The sequence below is a fragment of the Pezoporus wallicus genome, unplaced genomic scaffold, assembly GCF_028554395.1.
Source record: "Pezoporus wallicus isolate ANWC-B61680 ecotype Strahan unplaced genomic scaffold, APGP_CSIRO_Pwel_v1 contig_4238, whole genome shotgun sequence".
Lineage (NCBI taxonomy): Eukaryota > Metazoa > Chordata > Aves > Psittaciformes > Psittacidae > Pezoporus > Pezoporus wallicus.
The window spans coordinates 918,738-944,065 of record NW_026637932.1 but is presented as its reverse complement, the minus strand read 5'-3'; positions in this window follow the sequence as shown (position 1 = coordinate 944,065).

The window sequence follows — 25,328 nt, the reverse complement described above, 5'->3', positions numbered from 1 at the left end:
AGTTATACATAGCAGACATATAACTTTACATTTATCTAACACCTGGGGATTATAAATGATCTCCTAAATGCTGAGGAATCAATTGAGCCACTTTTCCTAATGCTAATAATACCTTTTCCTACAAGGGGTCACTGGAAGTACTCAATAAACTTGTTGAGGCTATTCAATACATCATCAGAATCCAGCTGTAATTAGGTGAGCCTTGTAAAAACACTGTTCTGAATAAAATTATGTGTATTTCCTGACTAGTATACAGGGAATCTGATATTTCCATAACCATAGAGTAAATGATTAACAAGGCCAGAATGAGACCAAGGACTCTATTGAATGAAAACCAGCTCTGCAAGTTGCATCTTGAATCACTAGAACTACTTACTTACTTGAAGTATTTTATCCTTTTATCTATCTATCCTGACACAGCCATCTTAACTGCAGCCAGACATTTCACAAAGAACTTTTGCTTTTCAACTTGAAGGTATTCACCTGTGTTGACTTTCCATCTTCTTTATATGCATATACATATTTCATTAGATCAGGGCTCTCATAAAGGTGGGCAAATAATCTATTCTTGGTATGGAAAATAGAATTGATATTAAATGTAAATGGGAGCTTTGATTTACATTACATTTTTCTCGTCTAAAGCATAGAATTCTGTCAACAGAATGAGAGAAGACATATTTTATGCTTTGAAAGCATTAAATGGTTAAATGGATGCTAGTGGAAGCAAAATTTACATGATAACGAAGACATATAGACAAAGCTAATTTCCTTTTATTAATATAAAATCTGTGGTCATACTTGGAATAAAACTGGTATCTCCAGAGAATTTTAAAGAATACATGCAGCAAGAAAAATACTATTGTTACTTCATGAATAATGGGCTTCAATAGCTATCATGACAATAAGCGTATTTGAGGAAACAGTATTGTTTATAGTAGTCTGATGAAGGATTAAAATTATTTAAAATTTCATTTACATTGTCTATTTTTTATTATAGCTTTCTAAAAACGGGTCTGTAAAATGTGTTTCTTTTTCATAGAAATTTCATGAGAACACCGATACTCTTGTCATCAGTTGCTGTGGTTATTAATATGGGACGGTGGAAAATTTCTCCTTACCTAAACTGAGTTCTGTGAAACTAATTTAAATCTATTTAAGATCTAGCGAAGACTTGCAGATGTTGCAGTGAGTGAGAGAAGTTAAATCAGTATCTGAAGATGCTACTATAAAATGATGTAGGAGTTTCTGCTGAACTTTGTGATTTATAAGCCACTTTCAGATTGTCTGAATTAAAAATAACAAGAACTGCAGCAATCAGTGAAAAATAAAAATGACCTCTCCTTTAATCTAGGTCCAAATATATTTAAAAGAAAGTAATGAAAGTATTTATATAGTGTCTACCTCTAGAATCCCTAAAGGATTTCATTTTAAATGAACGTGAAAATGTCTTCTCAGTAAAAAAATTTGCTAAACCCTTAATCACACTGAAGTCAGTTTGTGGTAGCAAGTGCACCACATAGCCAGCTGCACTGTTGGAGAATGCCCAGTTTGATTTGAATTATAAACTGGTTCTGCTGGAAAGTTAAAGTTTTGGTGGACTATGGTGAGAAACTCAAAATGAAATAAAAGGAGAGAGACCAAAGCATTTTCCTATAGTTTCTAAGTCCTTTTAAACATATATTGAGTAGGCAAGAATGCTCAAATTGATGAGGATACGAATTATACTCTTGTGACAAGTATGGTTTTTGATAAAACTTGGTGGTTTGGTGCCTTAGTGAAAAGGTAGCATCTTCGCAATAGCTTTTATTCATCAAATGAAATTGAGGCTTTTAAGCTTCAGGAAAAGTGAAGCTTTCATATGTATCTTGCATCTTCCAGTGGTGACTGCCAAACATTTTATTTCACCAGGCATCTATGGCATGATAAATTATTTCAGGCAATTGGGAAACAAGACAAACATAACCTCTACACTGTCCTGGAAATGAAAATCCAGAAAACTGTATTAAATATAAACCCACTGTGTTCTAAAAAGTCATTTTCCAAATGTGTGTTAGAAGGCTAAAAAAAAAAAAACAACAAAAAAAAAAACACAACAAGAAGCACAAGTTGATCTTAGAAAAAAGAGCCAATTAAGATAATTACCCAAGAAAAGTATTTTTATTTTGCAAGTCTCTATCTGCATGTCTCTCTGGAAGTCTGCATCTTCTGAACTTAAATGTGTTTTGCAATCTGTTTGTATGTTTTTTTTTACTTGGAGCATATTTGTAAAAAGCACAAAGGTTTTTTTTTTTTTTTTTCCCTTGTTTAATTTCTTGTCATCCACAGCTTGTTTCTGAATAATGTGTGAATTACAAAAGAATCCTAGGTCTGGATCGAGTAAAGATTCATTGCAATGGTTTGCTTTTTGACCTTTTGAGGGGCTGCCACATTTTTCAAAGTTTCTGATGATTTTCTTCTTAGGAACATTTTTCTAGAAGGGTCAGGATCATGTTCTCTCTTCCTTGAAGAAGGGAATGTCTATTTTTCTTAGGCTACTGAATCACCTCAGTCATCCACTGTGGGGAGACAGTTCCATCTCTATCACAGGAAAGATACCTCAATTTTTTCAATATCAGAAGGCACTTGCTCCAGATTTTTACTTTGGCCCCCATCAGTACTGGATATTTTGAGCACACTTATGGATTTACCAATGTACCAGTGTTGAGCAGTACAAGTGTTCTGCAATACAGAAGAGTGGGGTGTTGCATTTAAAAGAAAATAAAAATTCTAAGAACATTTTAAACTCAAAAATTGTCCTGAATCTTCCTAGCGTATATTAGAAGTAGTATCTGAAATATGTACCTTGAGACTGTGGATAGTAATTTTTTTTTTTTTTCCCCAGCTAATGACACTGCTAAAAAACCCTATTGAAATAGGCTACAGTTTCAGGACAACAGGAATCTAGATCTAGGCAGTGATATTCATCACCCCTGCACCCAGGTTGGTAGGGCTTATCCATGCTTTGGCCAAAAGAAATTTAGACCATTTAAGTGTTAGGTTTTCCACATAACACCAGCAGAGCTGGGAATCTCAGTGACTTGAAAAGTAGAAAAGCAACCAATCATGCTGATTAGGGAATGACCAGAGCTAGCCTGAGAAGTTCGGAGTACAATAAGAATCTGTGATCTTTATTGATAGTTTTTCCTAGTTTACTTTTTCCTATTTGTATTAAGAAACAAAAAGAAAAATAACAGAACCTTATCTGGAAATTTATACTAGGTATAAATATATACAACATATATAAATCTTAGTCTGGCAGTTCATATAACATATATAAAAAAGATTTCTTTTAGTAGGTTAGTCTTAGGAAGACATCAAATTCTCCTAAAGACCCTTACAGATATTTGTTATTCTTACATCATGATTCATAAACAGTGATTCAAGATAACCTGTAAAGAAAACTTCTTTTAAAATCAATTTTCTATTAACTTGTTAAATTCTAATGATTAAATTATAAATAAGAATTTGTAACTGTGATTCATTAAACTCATGCTCGTAATTCAGTTGTGGAGTCTAATCTCTTGCTTGTCAGCAAGACACTGGGTAAAATTTATCTTCACATTTTATATGTTTATCAATAACAGTATATATATATATGTAACTCAGTCTTTTTTTACTGCATTACACAGCCCTTTTCCTCTCTTCCTTACCATCCCCCACCCCAAAAAGAAACAAAAGACTTATTCATAGATTCATAGAAAACAGATACCAAGCTCATGTGACTCAGAATTCAGAAGTTAGCCTTTAGCAGGGACAGGATTTTTCAATGATGCAAAATACCAAAATAAGTTGGTATTTTCCATCATTGAAAAATGCAGTTTCACAGTGCCAGCACCTCATTCCAATCTCACAAATTCTGGATTCACAACACTGTAATTCTTGATTTATACTAAACTCATAAGAGCTGCTACATTCTGAATCCACGTTCATTTTAAGCCTATCTTGTAACCAAACTGCCACACAAATGGGACCATTTCTTTTTCCAAGAAAATAATTAACTTTCTGCTGCTTTAGACAACTTTTTTTTTTTTTGAAGAACATGACTAGTAAACACTGTTTTGGTTTGGTTTTTTTTTTTCAATCTTTGCTTAATGCATTTTAAGTTAATGTGTTCCAATTTAATTTACTTTTGGCAGTAAAATCTGTAATAATACATCTATAATATATTACATTTTACACAGTTAATCACAACTTAGTACAGTTTTAACCTCTTGGTTAAAATAGGTATTGTACAGTAGCATTCCTTTTTGTGCCATTGTCTGGGAGACTACCTGCATGGGTAAACAAGGAATGGTAGGCAATCACTGGGAGAGGTGAATTGCTCTTGCTCTGCAACTGAGGAAACAGAGGCATCTCGGGGAGACCTTGCACAGGTCTGCTGTTGTGTTTTATCCATTTCCACCAGTCTGAGGAGAAGGAGAGCAAAGTATACTCATCTGGGATAGGAGTCTTAAAGAGTATATGATTGGCACTACCCTGATTTGTGGTTCCTAATGTGAAACCAGCCTGCATTTCTCAACATCTCCAGTCAGTATGTGCTATGTGGACTGAAAGCTAAAAAGAGGCAGATAGTAAGTAAAATTATTTTATAGGATTGCACCCAGGTTTTCTTCTGAACTATTCTATAAGGCAATTTCTGCCAGGTTTAAACTGCTGAATAAATAGCTCCTGGCTTGTTGATATAGCAGGGGGGGAAAGCTCTAATTTATTACAGTTTATCACAAGCATTTATCCTTACTTTTCTTTTTTATTCCACCACCACCACCATCACCATGATGAATTCGTGCCTGAAAATACATTCTAATATATGTCTTTGCCCATCAGATTCTGAACTTTGGTCCTGAGCAGTTTAATGTAAATTGGTCTCCTTAAAGCAACACTTATTAAACCTCTCTGTAACTAGTACCACTTGTACAGCAAAAGCTGCGTTATGTGCAGCATGTACAGAATTCTTGTGGAAAGGTCTGTTTATCTCATCAGAGTGAAATTATATCTGTGTAGACATAATGTATAGTAGATATATATACATATACAGTATCATGTTGCATGTTATAACGCACTTTACAAATTGCCTGAATTTTAAAAATTATTTTCAGTATGACATACTGCCAACAAAAACATGGCACTACAGCTTAAGACTTGGTATTATTTTGTTATTTCATTTTTTTCTTCTCTTAATAATGAAAAAAACAATATTGATTTTGGATGTAACCATGAAAGAATGATGATTAAGAATTACAGAAATCTTTTGTCACTGCAAGGTCCTTATAGCTCTCATGAAATTTTGAACTGTTGTACTTTGTTACCTCACAAATCATTAACATAGGCCAGCAGTAAATTGTGGGTTGGCACATTGCCCAGCATAGCACCAAGATCAAGCCTCTGCTTTCTAGTAAATTAGAACCCGACTCTTTATATCAGAGGTACACACATTTATGGAGGCATTAGATGTGAAACAATCTTTCATTTGCCATTTGCTTTTCTACATGGCTAGCTTTAAACTGGATCATGTAAAGGAAGTTATTTGTGGAATCAAGAAAAACTATACTAAGTAGTTTTAAGGTGCATGCTACAGCTAGGATGATTTGCTGAGGTACATCTGAAGGAACATCTGAAAATCACCTTAACTCTTAAGTGGGCAATTATAACGTGTGTGAATCACTACATGTAGGCTCACAGGACCATGCATTTCATGTGAATCACCACAGAAGACACAACAGGACATAATCCTGTTGAAGAAGTGGGAATAGCCCTCTTGGTAGCACGGTGTATTAATGTAATTAAAATGCTGGAATGAAACAGGGAAAAATCACACCTTTTAAAATTGTTGGAAACACTTTAATCCATTACTTCTTGTATTCCAGTGATTACCAGCAATTTCTTAATCACAGTTTGTGTAATTACTTGCCATTTTCTTGTATTCAAAAAGAATTAGACTGTTCCTAGCAAGTCATCAACATTACTTAAAAAAAGTAGTTAAACAGATAGACTTGCAGATAGATTGTCTTTTGTGATAAGTAAACGTGAAGATATTTCATAGCAGCCTGTTCACTGCAGGTAGTTATGTAACAAAAAGCAACATTTTCCCAGAATTGTTCTTTTGGATGTAGCTTTGTCCTCAGTATTGTAACTTTAATGTATATCTCTTAGGGGCATGAAGATAGGGCATGAAGAGAAAGTAAGTGATAACATGACTCCTGTTAAAGCCCATTTGTGATTAGTAGTAATCTAGGAAAGGTAATCCTGGAAAACTGGACTTCAATGGAGCTCCACAGGTTTCCAGTCATTTGCGTACTCTTCCTCGTAAATTAGTTATGTACATTGTTTTAACCTGTCCTTTTTGTTGGGAGTAGGCTATTACTGACAACAGTCCTAACCGGCAGAGATAATTCCCTAAGAAATGCCTTGGCGTCTCAACTAGAAAATAACCTCTGATACCTTTGATGCTTAAACTTGCAGCTGCTTCCACTCCACTCTCGCTTTGTAAAAGCAGTATGCTCCTAATGACTTATACTTACCCACAGAATAAATGTTTTAATTAGGAGTGAAAAATGTCTTTCCCAGTATAGCCTGTACTATGCAGTACCTCAGGTACATCTAACTTCCTGCATCCAGCGAGAGAAGACAAAGGGACAGGTTCCACAGGACAAATAATGCTTTATTTTTCAGAATGGATTAAGCAGTCTTCCATTTTGGTGACAGTATTACTTAATCTTGAAATTAAGTATCATAAGTCCACAAGTGACTAAGTGCATGCAAATAAAATTGATGGAAATACACCTGCTTATACCAACTTTGAGTTTGGCAGAATATAGTTATTCCAAATATTATTGTAAAATCACTCTTTCATGAGTATACCCAAAGATGGATGTATACAGATACAGGTTTTTGGGTGGTTGATAGAAGTGGCCTTCTTTAAGTGCTACAGGCATTTCATATACAAATATTTTCTATGTTTTCCTTCCTCAGACAGAATAATATTGCTGCAGCCAACATAAACATGTGGACTCACCAATAGGTGGAAAATGGCAAATGAGATGTGGAATAAAAAAAAAGAACCATTAAAAAAAATTTATTCCAAGAATGAAATACTGAGATTTTTGCCTTAGATAAGACAAACACTTCTGAAAACAGCTCACTACACACAAAACCTAGGAAGACTGAACTTTTTACTGAGTTCTACAAAGATTTTTGTGTTACTTCATAACCATTATGAGGCAAAACTCAGACAGGGAGACTGCAGCTACAGTTGGCACTGCAAAGTCTGGAGTTCAGGTTGCTTCTCAGAGCTTTCCTTCCCCCACACCTCTGAAACCTGGATTCCTCTTTTCAAGTTATTTCTGGGTCTTCAGGACCAGAAAGCATACTGGGCAGTAGCAGCAGTGTCTGTGGGAGCTGAGAGGCCTCAGGCAGTTTTGCACCCTTTTAGCATCCTCCATTTATTCCTCTTTTGATACAACTCTGGCTACATCAAGCTGCAGCATGTAATCCAAATACACTCCATGCCTTCTATCTTCATGAGGGAACAGCAAACTGTCTGTTTGTTCCAGTCTGCTCTCTCAGCTAGACACTTCAGGTGTGAATCACTCTTTCTCTACATATATCCTTAGATAAGAAGGGAAGCAACAGGAATATTTGACAAGTAGAACTGTCAGTAGTTTGATTATGGTGCAGATGGTCCAGCACTCATGAAGACCACAAAATTTTTATTGCTTGGGTTTGGTTTAATTCAAGACTACTTATCAGAAATGGCCTTTAATTAATTTTAGAAAAAGTGTAGGTGATGAGATGAAGGGGTTATTAATGGAGTGCACTGTATATAAAATGAAAACTACCAAATTACCCAGGCAGAGCTCACCTCTGCATTTTAGTACATTCACACATGAAAATCTCAAAGAGTGGTAAAATATCTTTAAAATGCAGCACATGAGAAAAATTATGCTTGGACAAGGACAACACATTGGTGGCATCAACTCAAGTGTGGCTTTACTTCTGTTTCAATGAATTGGGGATCTGATAGGTACTTAAGATAGTGAAAGCGTAAGTAAATAAATGAGAGCTCAGAAGAAATGGGTTGACAACAGGAAGGATACAATACAATGTGAGTTTATTTTATGCATTATATTTCTGAAAGTGGATTTGAAAGTCTTAGCACTGAATGTGTAAAATGTGAAGGTCAGAAAGTAAACACGTCCTGTGAACATTTAGAATAATTTTGGAAACATTTAGAAAACTGGTAAAGTAAAATTTACATATTTGCACAAGGCTGGAATACCTAACCTTGTCTGATTTTATTTTCTTGGAGAACCATGACTAGATATATTTCTGGTTTACCAAGCGTATAAGCCTGTGACTACTAAAAGTACATACAGAATGGAAAAAACAGAATTAGGCAATAATTTTTGAGGGATTAACTTACCATTTTCATGGAGTGCTGAATGTCAGTCTGTAATCATAAGGCCTATTTATTCTGTGCTCCATGATGGTTTTCAAGATGTTAAAAAAGCAATAATAACACAACACAAGAAGAGAGTGAATAATCTACTTTTAAGGACTGATCAAAATAAATTTTGCAGAAACAAACAAAAAATATATATATTTTTAGACAACAATTTCATTTTGGAATAGAGGAAAGCTAACGAGGGTGTTCAAAGTGCTTAGTTCAAAGTGGAATCATTCAAGCTAATAATACTGAGAACTAAGACTGCAAAAGAGTTTAGCAAAGCAGAACATGAATATGATCTAGAGTTTGTCATGAATATTAGTATTCAGCAGTGCTGGGCTATGGGAGATTGTGATAAATCAGGCAGGATTTGGAAAAGTTTGAAATCTTTATGTGTATCTTGAGAATATAAAGCAGGGCAAATGCTGAAAGCACATGCTATAGCACATGGGGAAAAGACCTATCTTGAACACATACTCTTAGAAACATTGTTTTACATTTTTCATTTAAAATAAATAGTTTTCAGAAAGCTAATAATGGAAGATGGTAGGCATGAGGAAGTTTCTTCTTAATCATTTGTATATCAGTGAGAGACAGAGAAAATTAAATCTAAGTTCATAGGAATAACTATTATCTGCAGTTAGATTTTGTACTGCAGCAGCCTTACTTTGGCAAAGCCTGAGCTAACTCACAAGAAGAAATTATCTTGGCTTTACCTGACTTCATCTTATTGCACAGCAGCAACCCTAGAAGAAACTGTAATTCTAGATTTGACAGAATTAATGTCAACTGATATTGATGTCACTAAAAAATGGCTCAGGTTTGCACCCCTAAGAGCAATATCCCCAGGGAGTCACATTTGTTCTCTTCCCAGTTCTCTGTCATCAGCTGAAGAGGAGCTGGGGTTTCCCTGGTGCCAGGCTGAGTTTTTCCTGAGCCCATCAGGCAGAAGGAGAAGCTGAGAGCCCTGTTTTGCTGCATGTGCACGGTTTTCTCCACTCGTGTCCCTGCTGCAGGATAACTTATGAGTGACTTTGTCAAATTAAATATTTTGAGAAATGTTAACCTCAAGCTGAAAGTCTCAATACCTGTGACATTCAGTGTAGATTTTATTCATGGTGTTAGATACCAAATAAAATCTCTGATTAAAGATTAAGTTTCAAGGAGATGGAATCAACCATATTACTATAAAATCTGAGGTGGAGGAAATGATTTGAAGAGGATATTTGAAGAGGATAGACTACTTCTTTTGTGAGAATAACTATAAGCGCTATAATAAAAAAACTTAGTTTCATTATTATGTGTAATGAATATCAGAATAGCATCTAATATGCTGTCATTGGAGGATTTCTGCATTATTTGATGTTATGGCAGAGAAATAAATGCATTTTTCATCTCACCTTTATTGTCCAGTCAACAAAATACTGCTGCCAACCAACGGGACAAAAATTTGGCATATTCCGATTTCAAAAGGAGTGCCATTGCACACTGATGATACTTCAAAATACATTTTCAAGATGGGGCAGATCTGAGAGAAAATATGGATGCAATTAGGGAACGTGGATATCTTTCTTGGCAATTTATTACCTGTTCCAAATGGAAATATTTCTTCTAAGTCTGCAAATGAAACCATCCCAATTACAGGATATCAGTTAGATATTAGGGACAAAAGTGCATAATAATGAACATGATTAATAGAAAGGGAATTTATTAGCTGTCCTTTTTTGAGTTCTGGAAAGACAAATAAAATTTTGGATCAAATGAACAGTTTCACTAATCAGTAGTATAATTTAATAAATTTTATCTAACAGTCTATGTCTTATTTGAAAGGTATGATGTTTCACATCACCTATTCAAAGAAACAAACACACACACATCCCCCCTCCCCCCCCCCCCCCCCAAATTCTAACACAACCACATTGTATTTTCTGTATTTTCTGGAGTAGAGAGCACAATATGCACATTTATTTCAGCATTGTGGTAGCACTGAGAACCCACTGTGCCAGGGATGTAAAGTGACACTTAGTTCAGATTAAAGAAGAGAAGAATCATGAAAACCAAAAATGAAGTCTTCAGTGGAAAGCATAATATGCATGTGCTTCTCTGTTTAAGCTTTTCTAAGAAAGCAAGCTGTAACTAAAAAGTGAAGACCAGTAGACAGTATGTATTTTCATAGTTGTGGTCTAATTAGGACCAAATAGAGAGAAAAAATAAAGTAGTAGAAAAAGATCTCAACCTTACTTTCTAATACAGAAGGTGTTTTTCTGCACCTAGGGTAGGTACTATTTCTCTTTTTCCCAGTCAAATGTAACATGCTGCATTACCAACAAAGTGACAATGTTTATTACAAATAGTTTGGTTAAAATAAGAAGTGATCTGAGCCTTTGGACATCCTTCAAGCCAAATTGAACTCAAACCTTTGACATTTCACTTACATTGTCTCCTGCCTCATCCTACATTTCTCATGGTATAATGGCATGCTGAAATGCCTAGAGGTCTGATATTCAAAAAGGGCAGCAATAGGCACCTTGCCACTTCCTGCTGGACTATGGATTTGTCAGAGAAGGAAAGCTAGAGCTGTCGGGAGGGGGCATTTTCTCCTTGGAGGCAAATATTATTGGCAGGGAGAGGGCAGGCCCTTTCTCTGTGATGCATGATAACCTCCAAGGAGAGCATTGATGATGGATGACTGCCAAACTTTCCTGAAAGAATGTTGCTATGCCCTAAAGAAAGAACACCACCACACTCACTCTGAATTCACAGAGGGGTCACTTATTTTGGATTCTATAGACCTAATAAAGATTTCACTAATGGAAATACCAATATATTTTCTATATTCAATTTGATCCAGCTGGAAGAAGATCAGCAAAATGTTATACAGTCGTTTCTCCCTGGATTTAAACAATTCAGTCATTAAATTCCCTTTCCCAAATAAACCCAAGACGCATTCAGTTGGATCAAACAAAACAGAAACCGATCTGTAGCTTGCAATAATGTATCTTTTTACACTCATGAGAAGTATTGACTGCAAGCATACCAGGTATTCTGTGATTAAAAGTGTATTAATCATTTGCTGAAGATTATTGAATGGTTCAAGATGAATTGTCTGTTTATATCATTGATGCCAGTATGATTAATCCAAATCTCCTGCTAGGTTTAAGAGGACTGAATTAGAGATATAACTACAAGAACCCTCTTGATCCACAGTTAGTATGTCAATAGCTATTGCCTCCTTTAGCTAAATGAGTAGGGAAATGTTGGATGGAAAATTAAAGTATTTCAGTCATTTCTGGGTTCTTTTCCCCACAATAATGGAGTTTATATAAATTTTTAAAGATGTAAGAGATGAGAAGGCTGTAATATTTGTGATGCACACACACAAATGCAAACAGACACCATTTTTCCCAGTAGAAGGATTCTCCAAAATATCGGTGAAATACTGTGGGTCTTACTCAGATGCTGTTACAAAATCATGAGTATGTTTATGTGTAGAAAGGGAATGCTTTATCTGTATGAGTAAGAGCTTTGTATTTAGACAATAACAGCCAGAAGTTGATCTTAAACCTAAGAGAAAGTCAGCATACACCCACAGAGGGTCAGCTAGAAACTAAAGGTTGATCTGTGATAAACATCCATGCTTACATATGTAGGTAAGTTCAGATTCAAAGACTTTTTTTACATACTTCTGAATCAAACTTTTGGAACAGACTAGCACCTAAAGCATGATAGAAAATTTGTTTTCTGCTTCTATATAACCAAACTTTTTGTGCAATTTAAAGCACACAGTTTAACAATTAATGTCACCTTTCTGTAACGTCTACTATAAAGATTATAAATAACTAGGTGCATGAAAATGGGGTAAGCTAAATTGCTGATATTTGTAAAAGATCTGGTAACCTTAGCAAGGAGCTCTTACAGAAGTAAAAGGTGTCGATGGCTATGTGATAAATTAAGGAGGTCACATTCCTAGTGAGGTGAGGTGGTAAAATTACTGATGATTAAACACAAACTGATTATATTTTTGGTGGGGTTTACACTCATTAGAAGACTAAATTAAAAGTTTGTTATAAAATTCTACATTTTAATAAATTTGAATATTTATGCAGAAAGGTTAACATTCTTACAGAATTACAAGATCAAAATTAAGTCAAACACATGATTTACTATTGAAAATGTTGTCCTGTATGTCATGTTGCTATCGTTTCTCTGCATTCTCTTGTGGGTTGCATTTGTCCTTTTTTTTTTGTATTACAGTTATTAATAATCTACAATTATTGTCAAAATGAGTATTGATTTACTTCTGAAAATTAGTTTATTTCACATTGCTGCTAGCATCAAACAAGATAACAGGATGCTATCGGCATTGCTGAAAGCCAAATACAGGATTATGCCTGCTTATTTTCTTGAGCAGCCATGCAAGCTAAGCTTCAATGAGTCCTACAAAGGGAGCAATATTCATATATTAAATCTGACATGCAGTTCAGATATCACAGAAAAAAGTCACTTTATCCTGCTTTCCTGAAGAACAGTGGTTTGTGTGATCAAATTGTTTTTTTGACAATATTTTTCTGCTTTCCACCCCAAAAATTCTGACTCATTTGGTCTATTAACAAACACGTTCAGTATCAGGTGACTATGAAAATGTGAAGGAGGGCTTCTGAATGTGCCTTATGCCTGGCCCAGCAGGGAGAACCTTACAGAATCCTTGTTGACATAAACCCATGTGTTGAGGAGATAGATGACAGCTTCTAGGGTTTCTGTTTTGCTACCACATTCCAAGAGTCACCATCATCACTGGGAGAAACTCTGCTGCAATGACTGTCATGAAGGGGAATTGGTTTTTCTTTTGCAGTCTCAGAGAGCAGGTCAGCATTTGTGTATTTTGAGTTGTAAAAATACAATATCAGGAAATTAATTTCCTCTGTGGAGCTATAACCCAAAAAATCTGCTTAGTACAAATTTAGGATCAATATTCTGAAACAAAAGCAAATTGATGCCCAGCACCAGTTCAGTATTTTAATGATTGTAATGTAAGAGATAAGTAACAGAGTTGTTTCAAGTTGTTTATTTCTATGTGTTCTGATTTCAATGAAAATGCATTCTACCATTCATTGCTGATAAACCTGTAGTGCAATGTACAATGGACATCGTTGACTTAAACAAGTCAGGGTTGACTTAAACAAGTGTTTTGAGAGGTATGAAGCTCTCTTATACTAAGCCCTGAATTTGAACTGAAGGCAACGTCTCCTGTTACTGTGCACCACTCTGGTATTATTTCTGTTCTTCTAATATTCTTCTGCCGCATTTTATGGTGACAGGGATGTATCACAGGGTCAGCACTGTGGTTATCTTAAGCTCATTCAAATGACTCCTGGGTATATGTATATTAGAACAGAGCTTTCCAAAAGGTTCTTCAGAAATTCTTTTATAAAGGGATATGATTTTACTATTTCATTATATTAAACATGTGGAAATGTCACATAGAATTTACTGTTGTCAAAACGTGCAGTAAATCTTCTCATATTCTCACTTAATCATTTGTATATTTTAGAAAATTAATTTAATCAAATGTTCATTAGCAGTAATAATTAATTATAGTGAAGTTCATCAGACAACATGTACGTGTTGCCAAATGATCACCATGATGTTCTTTTGACAGAGTTGTTACAGCACAAATGTTCACGTATTTTTATGCAGACATTCCACCAGCATATGATATATTGGATATAAATCTGTATTTACGGTTCTATGAATTACAGATGTATTAAATATTATTGAAATATATTTTATTTTCATTAACTGTGTAGTTTGGAACTATCAATGCATATTCAAATACGGTATAGATTATGTCTGCAGGGAAAAATTGGTTATTTTTAATGTTAGCTATTTCCAAAAATATCCTTCCAATTGTCCACAGGAATCATGTTTACTAATTTATCAGTAAATTGAAAATCACTCCTTTTCAGAAAGCCTGCATATTTTATCAGGAGTGGCACGATTAGAAATTCTTGCTGCCTGGAAAAGAAGGATAGCTTTGTATTTAAGGCACATTGCTTGGGGGAGGCATAGTCGGTCACTTTGTCACAGGTTTCCTGTGACTTTGGGTAACTCATTTGTCTATGGCTTATTTTATATATAAAATAGCAGTAAGAGCTTCCTTTCTGAAATATTGTTTGTTTGCTCTATCCATTTACATTTTGGAGTGGAGAGGGGAGACCATCATTATGTTTTTCTCCAAGGCTTAACAAAATGAATCCATATTCTTAGTTGAGGCTTTCAGATACTGCCATGTTATATAGAAATAATAAAATTATTATTGCTCTGACAAACCTGTTAATTTAATTGCTCTAATTCTTGAAAGCAATGCTGGATCCTGAGCATTCCATGCTCCAATCAGGCAGATGAAAACAGAACAGAATGTTCAAATATATCCCCACTAAAACTGTGAAGGGTTTCTCCGTTTCCTTTTCCCCAGTGCTTGATATATTTCCATATATTTCTGGTGAAAAACTCTCACATATGCAGGCAAAGTCTTGTCTTTCTTTGAGGCAATCAAGAACATTTTCTGATGCTATATTAAAATTTGTCAATTATTTTGGAGGATAGGGACAGTGTGAAATTAATGCACCTGCCAGAAGTATGTATGAGTAATTATGGCAGCTAATTACATGCAGGACAGCAGAACTATTTTGGTGGACCTTTGTCAAAAGATAATGAAAGATGAGTATCCCTGAGATATCATAAAAAAGTTCCCAAAAAGCAGGTAATGCCACCTCAGGTTGTCTGTATCAAAAGCTACCAGAAGACTAAAAGACATAGGTATGGGCTCATAGCCAAAGCGATCGGCTTAAGTTGGGCTGATCTGTCTTTCTGAGTCAAATCTCTCCGTAGACTTAGAGCTGGGAAATCCCATGTAGCAAATTTACTGCCTGCAGTATTTGTTGAAACCCAGCCAAAGAAAGCCAAGTATATTTGGCTGAAACCTGTACTGCTCCTTCACAGTATAGTGACAGGTTCATCTGTACTTAAGTTCTGGCACTGTTAGAACTTGAAACTTAATACATGAGTTTCCCTTAGCTCACCCCCAGAGGCAAAGATACATCACAGCTCTTCAGTGAACATTTTGTTGTATTAGAAAATCTTGCAATACCCAGACACAACATGAAAAAATCAGACTAGGGAGAGTTCTTTGTCTCTATGTTTTCTTGCTTTTGTTGGTATGACTCAGAACTGCTGATTGTAGTTTTCTTTTTGAGATGTTTTACAATCTTGCAATGTTGTATTTCGTCATGGAGTCAGCATACTGGAGTGCCAACCAAGAATAACAATTAGCTACTTAGCCTGTGCAGTTCTTACTTCGACTAGTGTTAGATTAGCCTTTCAATGGTGACAACATCTCTATTAACGTTGGGGCCCAGCTCAGTGGAAAAGGTCACATACATCTGCATTATCATTTCACTGTCTTTTCATTACACTTCTCACATCATTCCACTGTCAACATGGAGCAAACCAGCAGATTTCAGGTGTGTTCATGGGAAACCTGACTACTTTTGCTCACCACAGCTATGGCATATCAGGACAAGTCTGTTTGTTTTATCTTGTTGTTAAGAATAGAATAGAATAGAATTTAAATGTAATTAAATACACCCCCCCCCAACCTAAAATAATAAAATGGGATTCATGAAAATGGCAGGCATTCTTTTAAAATCAACTCAGGATAAAAAGCCACAGTTCCACAGCTCTCAAAAGAGTGGATAGTGCTCAAAATTTTGATATAGTTCTCAGGTTATCAGGCAGAAATCTATTCTTTCACTCCAGGAAAGGAATTTAACATTGATAATTCTTGTTAATTGCTACCATCGTTCATTAGGTTTTTTCTGTCAGCATGTGTTGTGCAGCAACTGTATAGACCAACTGTGTTCCTAGTCTGAAACAGCAAAATGATACAAATGTTTGTTTTGTTTTGTTTTGTTTTTTACCACCCCCCAAAAAAAAAAAAATTCATTTTTTTCTTAGAAGTTTGGGAGGAGAAGAAGGAAAAACAAGTGGACAGGTAGGAAAATGAAAATATTAGATCTGCAGTCCCCTAAATGACAATACCAGGGACATAAGTGTGCATAAAGCAAAGTCCAAGACCTTTTTTTACTGCTCTACAGAATCAGATAAGGAAACATATTGCGCAACAGTTGAGATACAGCTACCTCAGCTGCAGACTGAGCCTAGTTAATTCAGCTTTTGAAAAAAATATCCATGCAAAGCTAAAAGCAAAATAATCACTTGGTTTATTGGGTCTTGTCCTGTCTGACAAGTAAATGTTCAATAAATTTTGCAGAGTGAAAACAGAGTTAAACATAGTTGTACATCGCTTTCTTCTGACTGAAGACAGCCTGCTCTACTCCCTCTTAGCAGGAAGCCCTGTATTACTGAGTAAGTCTTGGTGTATTACAAGAGCATCTAGTTGCCAGTTACTGGCTGAAGATAATGATCGGTTACATTTTTACCTATTCCCCTTCCACATCCCTGAAGTTCCTTGTTTGTTCAATGATGAGGCTTTGTTCTGTCTTCATAGGCAAAGGATAAAGAAGCAGTCATTCCACTGAGGAATTAACACTTAAGTTACCATTTTTTCAGGCTGCATCTTGACTGGATGTAGGTTAATAAAAAGGTTATTATACCTTTGTTCTGATTATAGAAATCTTTCAGCTGATCACCAAGCATTCTAGTGCGAAAATCTTGTGGTCTTACATAAGAGGGCAGGGAAAGCAAAGTGGGAGGAGATAAAGAAATAGAAAGAACCATACTTTAAATCTGTATTACAGTATACTGAATCCCAACATTTTCTCCCATGTTTATGTTGTTTTGCTTTTAAGATTTTTTTCATGTGCATTTAAAGGTAACAGCAACTTCTTTTAATAGGAAGCTAATTTGTCAAGGAAACAATAACAAGTATGGGAGAGAAATAATACAAAGTTCAACATGTAATTTTATTGCCAGGCTATTTACAGACTGAACTGAGAACTTCTGGCACAGGCCACTGAAATTGAGCATATCCTGATAAAATTTAATATCTTGACACATGTTTTCACATGTGATATAAGGAGCATTGATGTCATCAGGTAGTAAGCACCATTTGTGCTAGCAGTACGCAAAAACTCGTGAGTGCCCGTTACCTTTTGGAAACCATCAGTCATCTCTTCTAGGAATATCGCCACACATGTTACTCATGTTTCTGGAAGTATGTCATATCTATTCGTGAGCTGGAGCTTTTTGAATATATTTCCATACTATTTGTTTTGTACAATGACAGAACTTGTAAACAACTCCCTGCTTCTAATAAATGTATTACAGTAATGAATCCATAGAGAAGGACATATCTTATTTATATTGCTACCAAATTAAGAGCATCATCAAAAAAGCAGTTAAGTAAAGTATGTAAAAACTACAATTATTATAATCAATCACTTCCATATGACGGCAAATATAGAGAGCCCTCATATGGCCTAGAGACAAACTTCACAAAGACAGGTGCTGATAACTTAAGGTATGCCAAGATTATTTTTCAGGGAAAACAAAACAGGAATTTCTGTGTGAAAATAATTTTATGGGGGGATTAGAAGGTGATAAAGGGTGGGGTGTAGGGAGAACATGAATTAGCTCATTGTTGCCTAAAGAAGGGCTGTTAAAGAACTCAATAAAGAATGCAGTGACAAACAGGAATGAAGAATAAAAAAAAACAAATATGAAACTGAAGAGACAGCTTTATTGTGTGATTTATAATGAAGCTTTGTGGTACTTCAAACAGGAAATGATCTTGAATTTGATGTTGTTAAAAAAAAAGACACTGATAAAAAGATTCAAGGAGTGATTTGATGTGATTGAAGCAGAATAGCTGAAGATAATCTGATCAGTGGTGTTTTATTTACAGACACTCCCAGGAATGGGGAGGTGGGAGAACAGAGAAGGCTGGTGAAGAAGGTTTTATTAAGTTATATCAGTCAAGTTGAGAGAACACAGGATGAGTGAACCAAATTTGTAGCAGCTGGCCTTTTGTGATGAGAATGTGGGTCTCTGATGCTGGACAAGGCAAAATGCCAAAACTGTTCCAGCAAAATTTATTGCATCTTCCACAAGAACTAAGCTTTTTCCTTACACACTATCTCATTTGAGGAAGAGGGTTCATTACATGCATTCACCAGTATCTGAACAGCTAATGAAAATGGTGTGTTTCAGAAAGGCTTTGTGGGAATGTACATAGCATCAGATCATTCCTTCCCTTGGGAAGGAAGGATTTAGTGAATAGCACAGAGGCAAATCCTGTATAGCAGGCTTAATCTTCCAGGTTTTCTTTCTTTCTGTCCTTGGCTGTTGGGTTTTTTTTTTTGCAGGTTCCCCCCTCCCCTCCCTCCCAACAGGGAAAAGGAAAGAAAATAAATGCATACTCACTTGAGTCAGGAGCATCAGGTTTTGAGCCAAGTTCTTTCCAATCTTCATATCCATTTGACTTACGTATGCTCACAAGGAGGCTGGATATAATGGTCATGGATTCAGTGAAAAGGGAACTTCAAACCACATTATTTTATAACGTATATTTTCTTTCATAATCACAGTGAAATATAGGAAATAAAAAAGTTGAGCTAGGTCTTATGACTCATAACCCCAGTGCAGAGCATCCTACACATGTGCAGGGTTTATAGCTCAAAAAGTTACAGCTTCATCCCTAATTTTGAGGTCATACAGATGATTTTCTATTTTCTTTGTTGAAAATATGCACCTATATAATGCAGAGACATATCTCTGGTGCTTGCAAAAAGTGCCAGTATTGACAGTTCTACAACAGAAAACGTAGGTCAGTTCTGTGCAGCCTGAAGAACAACTTGGGAAGCAGCATAAAATCTTCCCTGCCCTGCCAATATGCTCTGGTTAAAGGTGAGCTTAGTCTAATGACTCCAAGGACAATCTGTAGAGCTTAGAAGGGAATCTGCAGTTTGATCCTGGCCTGCCTACTGGGGCTGTAAGAGCAGTAGCACCAGGCAGTTACTGCGGCAGACCTTGTACTGTGAGCGCTTGTGCCGCAGCCTTCAAAGTTTACCAGTTTGCTGCACTTTCGGCAGAAGCCACAAAGCATCCTTACTTTTCTGAGATATTCAACTTCTGTTTCATTGAAATCTGGAAAGGAAATGAGAGCAGGAAGAAAACTGCAAGGACATGCAGGAAACCAAAACATTTTCACGACCTTTTTTTTTTTTTCCCAAGTAACTTTTTTTTTGTTAATTCCAAACATGGTGACAGTATGTTCACATCAAGCATGTGCTGTAAAATTGCACTTGTCAAGCATTTTGTTTGGCAGAAATGCAGAGGAGGAGATGCTGAGCCAAGAAATGTTTCTCCTTTTCTCCCTCATAAAATGGAGAGCTCAAGAACAAGTGGGAGTCTGTTCATTCTGTTATATTAGCGTGTGAGGGACTGTCGGTTTTTCCAGTACATTCATTTTCAGATGTTTCGAAGTTAGCAGTGGACATTTGGTAGGGGCTGAAACTAGGCATTAAGAAAAGACACTGAAGGGACCATAGAGCTTCTAATAGCACATTGCTTTATGGAGCAAATCAATGTTTTTCAGATATCTTGACCAGTGTCAGATTGCAAGTTTTGGGGAGTAAGGAGAGTCTTCATTTTACTGTTTCACATTGCCCATCCTAATCCATGGCTGGAACCAAAAAGACACTACAGCAAGACAACAGCAAGCTGAGAAGCTGTATTCCAAATCACTTATAATAACAGGTAATATTTGTATTTATCAGAGATGCCTCCTTTCCTCTACTGCTATTTGAAAATACGCAAGTACAACTCCTTGCACTGCAGGAATGTCAGACTACTTGGTCACTGCTCTCCTTGTCATCTCCAGCAAGGCAAAGTGATTGGGGAGGCAGTTTCATCCAGTGGTAGTTTCTCTGTAACAAAAGGCACAGGGCATGAACACGTTAACCCTTGGCTGAAGAGAACAAGGAGAGCAGTGATCAAGTTGTCTTACATTCCTGCAGTGGAAGGCATTGTACTTGCCTCCAGGGGACCCTCTGCAGGGCTTTCCGTGGCCTGCCAGACATCTTCAGGCTGTCACAGCCATATAGGAGTTGACAGAGTCCTAAGGAACTGACTGTCCTGACTTGAACAATCAGAAGATCCTGACAATGGAAACTCCCTGAGAAGCTCAAATAAGTATAATTTTATTGGCAGTGTGCTTGACAATACCAGCAAACTACAACTCCGAGATAGCTGTGCCCTCTGTGGACAAGTCCAGGATGAAATTTTCATTTCAATTAGCTAGAACAAGATTTTTCATAGAGCTGCATTTCACTCATGATGAATATCTGCGATATATATTACAATATTATTTTCCTTTAGGGACCAACTGTCTTCTCTACTGGCTTGTCATACAGGCTTAACAATGCTTAAGTTTAGCCCCCTGAGTATTCCATTTAAACACATTCATAGTTTTCTAAATATTTTGCAGGGCAGATTATAGTACCTTAGTAATAAAATCACAATAACAGTTTCTAGCTGGGTGAGAAGAATTTAAAACATATTTACCCTGAAAGAGTGCGAGGAAAGCACACATTACTGTTAAAAAGTAATAATTAAAATGCCTCCGTTCTATCTGGAAGCACAGACTCATTATAAATAAAGATAAACAAGTGCAATATAAAACCCCCAAACATTTATCCTTCCTTAATGGACTTTTAAGTCAGTTTCTCTAGTTGCTGATGAATGTAATAAAATTGAATTAAATTAAAAGAAATGTCAAGAAGAAAACAAATTTAAAATTAACAACGCCCACCATAAATTTGCAATTATTTGTCCATTAAAGGTCTTGAAGAAAGTTCATTTCAGGAAGGATAGAATTGACACTATTGGAGCTTTGGCAAGAACAATTATTATCATTGCAAATTAACTATTAAACTGAGAATAATTCAGAAATATCATTAGCAGTCAGATTACTTAAAAACCTCTTGTTTTCTTTCTCCTTTGTTTAATTTACACAAGCAGAAAATGCTGATAAATAATTCCAGAGCATGCCTAAACATCTCCCTTCACAGCTAGCTTCTAATTTGATCTCAGGAGACCCCTCTTGGTAGCTGAATAAAATATTTTCATTTATTCTAGGAGAGCCTACATCACCATACATTTCTAATCTCATGTTGCTTGGTAATGCTGCTAGATGAGGTCCTCAGCAAATCATTAAACTTGTTCAATAACAACGTTACAAAACACAAGAGATTTGCCCTTAGTGAAACAAAGAAGTTTTTCAAACATGGGGAGAAAAAACCCCAAACCACCAACCTTGTAATAAGCTAACTTGAGTTTCTAGGGCAGTTTCAGAGATTATTTAACATTTTACACTTCCTGATGTGCACAGTACAAGAACAAGGAGACTTCGATGCAGTGTCAGAGTAGTTTAAAAGATCCATACTTTCATGTTACAGAAAATAGAAGTGATATTGCTTTTCTGATAGGATCAAATGTTTTGTCTTGGTCAGCTTACTGCACCCATTACATGTACCCTGCATTTGAACAAAATACAGTCTTTTGAAACTTAAATTTAGTCTCCCAACCTTATCTTTCTAACAACTAACTGTATTTCTTGATGATATGATAATGCAAATGACTTTGCTATGGAATTCATGAATCATCAAGATATGATTTGAAGAGAGGAAATTAAACACTTGATTCAATTAATCTTTCTTATTAGGCTAGAAATTCATGATTTGCACTCCTAATAAATATGATGTGAGATTTCATATGCATTAATCACATGAGATTAATACCCATTATTATTCTTTATATTAAATAACACTAGATTCAAGTGATGCAAACACCAGCTCCCTGATCAGGAAGGACTGGAGAGTGCTGTGGAAGTGGTACACTCTCCCAGTGGAGAAAAGACTCTCATTGCTTGACAGATCATCCGCCTTCTTTTTTTGCTTTATTGTATTTCTTCCATATTGATGGAATGGCTTTTTCTCTGAGAGAAGTTTGTTGGGTCAAGTGCTGAAAATCAAACCTAAGTTCCCTTATGCAATAGTAGGGAGTAAAAATGCAGTGGAGCAGAGAAGTACAACTGGGTGGCTGAATTATTAGAGGTCTGTTAAGCATCTAATCACCTGAGATCATGGAGCTTTTTAGGATAAATACATCTTTTCTACTTTTATAATTATTTGAAATGCATTTGTAGAGATGACTTCATTTAAGGTTTTTGTTATTGGTTTAAGACAGATGACATTCAGTCCATGTCTTCTATTTTTTTTTTTAAGAAGGAAATTCAATACCATTTTACTTACACATAGAAATGCACATCGAGTAGTATACTCCTGTCTATTCATGAATATACTCCTATCCATCCATTCCTGTGACTACTTATTCATAAACCATATGAAAATATAAATTATTTGGTCAATTGTTTTCCCTCTCTGAATAATTAAAACAGTAGTACAGAGCTACTGTTATGTATGTAGCTATATGGTAGGTGCATATATAAATGTACATGAGTAAAAAAACACTAGAGAATTGACATAATTACATGATCATTACATCTAAACTTTTATCAGTCTCCAGATTTAGAAAACAGCTGGCGTACCACGATAGCGGTAAGTTAAGAGGCACAGTTATCATAGATGCTACCATTGTGGGTCACATCTAATAGCTAATAGTCAGGTTGTCAGGGTAAGACTGTAGAAATCCCCCCGGTAACTATTCTTCCCTGGAAGCCATGAAAGAGCCCAGGTCCTCATTTGTTTACCTTGTCAAAACTGCATAGAGCTAACTTTGAGTAAAGGTAACAAAGGATATCCTTATCAGTTAAAACCTTGAATACAGCTAATTTTACCTTCATTAGGATAAAGCATATCTGTGAGCGAAATAGCTAAAGCTTATGAGCCTTCAGAAGTAGAAGTCAGTTGAAAAAGAGAAAGGATTTTCTCTATGATTTTTGCAGATATATTTTAAGAAACTGTTTTAGGTAAAATAACTTCAGTCTAGCTCTACTTGGTAGTTTCTTAGGAAATGGAACTGCCAAGGCAGTCCTATAGTATTGTTTGTTCTTCTTGAGCTATATTATTAGTAGCAATACTACATTTGGAAAGCTAAATATTTTAAACTGTTTTAAAAAATTGACACTTTTAAAGATTTTTTATTATTGTGAAACTATTGATTTTTTTTTTAAATTCATCAAACTATAAACAAACATTAATTTTTGAAAATGGTAAGAGTTTTACTACACTTTGAATCTTGAGAACTGGAAAAAAACACCTATAATAATAGAATGAACTAGAAAAAATAACAAATAGTTCCAACTCTTGAAAAAGACTTTTATACAATACATTGGTGTATTCCATAAATATGAGCATGTCCAGGAAGATACTCTTTGGTGAACATCAGCATATCCTGTGGTTGTGGACTCTTCTGTTTTACATAACCTTCTTTTCCTTGGTGATTCAACCTCAGCTTATTTCTAATTTTTAGAAATATCTCTGTATAGGGAGATATCAGCATTTCCGTATATCCACATAATCTCATTTTCACCATGACTATTTCATTGTTTTCCTTTTTTCTCCCTTTATAAAAGATAGTGAAATTGCCATATATGATGGAACATAAGTTACCTTTTGATAACATGTTGGGAATATATACAGAATCTCCCCAACTTTCTCAGAATAGTTAATTTATATATTAAAAAAAGCCTGATATAGATGTGTGCATAGGATATTGATTCCTGAAATAACATTTTCCTTTGAAGTACTTGCATGTGTTTGAACTTTTTATGCGTTTACTTCTGCCTGCAGTCTCTGTCAAGTATATTACATAGGTGTCTCTTACTTTTACTAGGGAAGGAATGTAGCTGATGATGGTATACACAAGCTGTGACTTTGTGAGAAAGCATAGCTTTCTGCTTTTTTCTGTAGTATCTGAGTCAGTAGTAGCATCTCTGTGTGACTTAATGATGATGGCCACCACATATAAAAATGCTGATTGCAGACTATGATACTATTGTCTAGCTACTACACAGTCATTATAAAAAAACAGTATCTCCCTGCTCCTACAAGAAGGTTACAGTTAAAGTGAAGGACAAGCACTGACCTTTGTATTACTCCCATTTTTGTCTTTTCTGTGAAATATTTTGGGCAAGTTTTTTTTTTCCAGGGATATTTTCTGGACAAATAATTTGTCCATTAAAGGAAAAAAAACCATCAAAAAAACTAATGTAACTGAAAGGCTATGAAATGATGGACTAATACTACACACCATATCACTGTATTTAGACTCTTTTGTTAATTACTCTATTTCTTGCATTTTTTTTTTTGATATGTCAGAAGGTCTATGTGTATGTTATTTCAGGGAATGTTTATTGAGCAACTAACATGCCTCTGTCTTTGCAAACTAATTAGCTTTGTTCTTTCTGGTTTGTTTTTTATGTAAAGTGTAATAATCTGAAACTGTTTTACAGCAGTTCTGTCCTTTACAGAGCCATTACTTTGCACTACTTAAAATAAAACTGGCTAGTTAAATTTTAGTTCATCTGAAATATGTCTTTTTCTCTTTATTTTAATTTAAAGTGAATTCTGCAAAGTAAAAGTGATGAGGGCATCATAGATGGAGATTCCCTGTAGTCTGAACTGGCAGTTTTGCTGAGCTTTAGGTACAAGTCACCTTGGAGCAATTTGGAAAGGGGTTTATTTTTATGTTGCCTGAAACACTGCCTGCCAAAGAATAATTTAGGAAAAGAGGGTGGGCACCTGGTAACTTTTATCTTGGAGGTGACAATGCAGAAGCTGCTAATTAGCGAATGTTTGTATCA